The sequence below is a fragment of the Pinus tabuliformis genome, chromosome 1_2, assembly GCF_031772625.1.
Source record: "Pinus tabuliformis cultivar Carrire ecotype Pingquan chromosome 1_2, CPIR1, whole genome shotgun sequence".
Taxonomy (NCBI): Eukaryota; Viridiplantae; Streptophyta; class Pinopsida; order Pinales; family Pinaceae; genus Pinus; species Pinus tabuliformis.
This window is the reverse complement of record NC_142298.1, coordinates 109,303,967-109,307,317: the sequence shown is the minus strand read 5'-3', so window position 1 is coordinate 109,307,317 and position 3,351 is coordinate 109,303,967.

Genomic DNA, 3,351 nt, shown 5'->3' with positions numbered 1-3,351 from the left:
TTGCATCCAGTTTTTTATCAAAGGTTGAGGGTTCCTCTTTGAAAGTGGTTCTCTTTTCCAACCTTGCTCTGTTTCTTTTGGCAATCAGGTTAGCTTCCACTGTGACAGCAAACTTTTGGGCCTCTGCAAGGGTTTGAGGGTCTCTTTCCTTTAACTGATAGGCCATGTCAGGGTCAAAACCATCAGGGAATTTGTACAAAGCTAAATCAGGAGGGGGTCTTAAATTTTGTGGGATTGCGTTATATACATTGTTGAATCTTGCACAATACTCCAAAACAGTCTCTTGGGGACCTCTTTTGATAGTGTCATATTCCCAAGTATGTGCAGAGGATCTTTCTTTTTCTCCCATCTGTTAGTAAAGGCTTGATAAAGCTCATCAGGAGTTGTGATGGAATTTGCATTCAGGGATCTAAACCAAGTTCTTACATCCCCAGTTAGGCTTTGAACAAACATCCTCATTCTCACACTGTCATCATCTATTTCATAAGTTTCAAAATGGTCTTGCATCCTTTTGGCATGCTGAATAGCTGTCAAAGGGCCAGTGGAGTCAAAATATGAGATTTTGGTTTGGTAGTCTTGGGGTAGAGCTGCAGCATTAGCTGGTATCTGCAAGGGTGCATATCTGTTAGCCATATTCACAAGGTTTGGGGGATTCACAGGAGCAGCTGGGATAAAAGGAACGATGTGTGCCACAGGGGTAACAGGTGTAGCAACACCTAGAGTGTTGTTCAAGGGGATATGTGCAGTGGGTGAAGATGTGCAAGGAGGGCTTTGAGATGTAGATGGTGAACTGGGGGAAACAGGGGTAGACCTAAATAGAACTTTGATTGGGGTTGGAACTGGCTCAGGGTGGGCTGTCTCAGGAGTCAAATCACTAGGATTTTCCTGCCTTTGCTGCTTCCTAATTATTCTAGGGATTATATTAGGATTCTCAAACACAACTGGTGGATTTGGGTCAGGGTTTGACCTAGTGTACCTGCTTTCCCTTTTAGGAGCCAGCTTCTGAACTTCTTTTTGAGTATTTTCTAAGATATTTTAGGATTGTTTAAGGGCCTGATTAAGCTTTTGAAACCACTGTCTTGGCAGACAACAATTGAAAAATAGTATGCTCAGTTCCCCAGCGGAGTCGCCATTTATGTTAACACCCAGGTTGTTCCCTATGACTCCCAAGGGAATACGGCCGGGGTAACCACTAACCAGTCTTTGGATTTCAGCTTCTGGCCAAGCTGTAATCAGAGAGGGCTCTCTCTTTAAAGTTTAGCTTTGTTTTGATAGTATTTTAGGCCAGCTATGATGTTCAGGGTTTTGTTTTTGAAATGTGTTTGGTGATGATTCCAGTTAATATATATATAGGTATTTACTAGCATGTCTTAGTCCATTGGGCATGGAGTCAGTGGTCCTTTAGTTTGTTTGATACTGTGTGATACCTTAGTGATGCTGCAGAGCCAGATTTGTGTCTGAGAAACAACGTTAAAAATAGTTATTAAGTGGGTGTATTCAGTTTATGTAAGGCAATTAAGAATCTCACAGAAAAACTGCTGAAGAAAGGACAGTGGGAATGTCAATATAGAAGCAATGAAGAATTTCTAGTTAACATTAACACATATAGAATTAATAGACACATGAGCAGTTAAGAATTCATGTATATCATTAATCCTGAAGACAAACATTCACAGCAGTAAAAATTGAGCACAAGGTGTAATGAAACAAATCCTATACTATTCTTTTTCTTTACTGCTAGCTTAGAACAACATAAGTATGGTTTGGTAAACATAAGAAAGACAAGAAACAGAGATTTGAGAAAAACTTGTTATTTCATCAGACAGCACAGGAATTCTGCATCAGCACATCTAGCATCATCCATACATCAAATACTTCAGGAAATCACTGAGCTGGTCCAGCCCTCTGTATTAGATGAAACTGAAAGTATACAGTAGATTCTCCTTGGAGTAAAAAATCACCAACCCCTTATGCGTTACTAAGGGGAGTATTTATACAAAATTTACATGTAAAAATATCAAGAAGATGAGTTAATGGCTCATAAATGTTTTATGCCAACTCCTGGAGCTTGGTAGCTGAGGAAGTAAAAGCTGTAGTAACTTTTTATTGCTTTAGCTGTCAAAAATAGTCAGAAATTTATGACTTGGTGGGTGTCGAAGTCGGCTGAGGCTAAGCTGTCCAAATATGCGCATTTGCTTATCCTTTAGGCTAGCTGTCATTTGTCTTTATGCTGAGTCACCCTTTGAGCTGCCTTTATTTCTGACTTTGTCATGCTGTTTGTCTTGTAGTGACCTGGAGCTGGCAGTGGCCGAACAACTGAGGCTACCGTGGCAAAATCTGAAGCATCGCTTGCCACCAATCCTCCTTAGGCATTTGATGTCTCCGAATTTTAATTAGGGTCTCATCTGCCTCTGTATACCTATAAAAGTTAGGAGGAGTTTCAAACAGATGATTTACCTCATTTTCAATGAAGAACAGGCCTTCAAGTTTTTCATACAAGCTCTGTCCTGTGGGGGGCCCTGTTTGCTCAGATGTACTGCCAGATGCAACAATTTGATTTTCAATAGTGGTTGCCATTCTGTTGGCAAATTGATCTCGAGAGATCAGTCTTCCTGCACCACTTAGGAGGCTGGGCAGTCCCTTTGATTGCAGCACTGCCATCTTGACTTTATATTCCTCCACCTCAGCTTGTATCTCATAGCACTTCCTCTCCACAGTTTGTACATAGTTCCTGAGAGTTAGTACCTTCTTAGCAGTGAGGACAGCTTCGGCTCTATTGGCAATGCCTATTGCTGCCAGTTCCTCCTTTTCTTGCCTGTTCAAGAAGTCTATCATCCTGTTGGCCTGTTCTGGCTTGTCTCCCAGTGTTGTCTTGGCCTTATGGAGTTCTGCTTGTGCTTGGCCCATTAAGTCCATCTGTTCATGTATTGTTTTAATTGACCTCCATTGTTGATTGATGGAATGGCCAATTTTGGCCCATAGAATCCTCTTTATGTCGGCCATGGCAGTCTCTAGATTCAGTTCCTTCTCTAAAGCCTTGATCTTGTCCTTTAGGGCCTTTATTTCTCTGCCCTGCTCTGCTACAGTTACTTTTGACTTGTCATATTTGGCATCCAGTTCTGCCAATTTTTCCTTGGCCTTCTTTATTTCATTGGCCTGGAGCTCCATTTCCTTGATGGCCTTGGTCAATTCTTCTACACTTGTGCTGGCATCTGGAGCTGCTGCTGTTCCTGCTGCTTCTGTTGTGGGGGCCACTGCTGCCCCTGAAGTTGTTGTTGTTGTCGAAGTAGTTGGAGGAGCTTGGGAAGTGGATTCTCCCTGTTTATCTTGTAATGCTCCTTCCAACTCTTT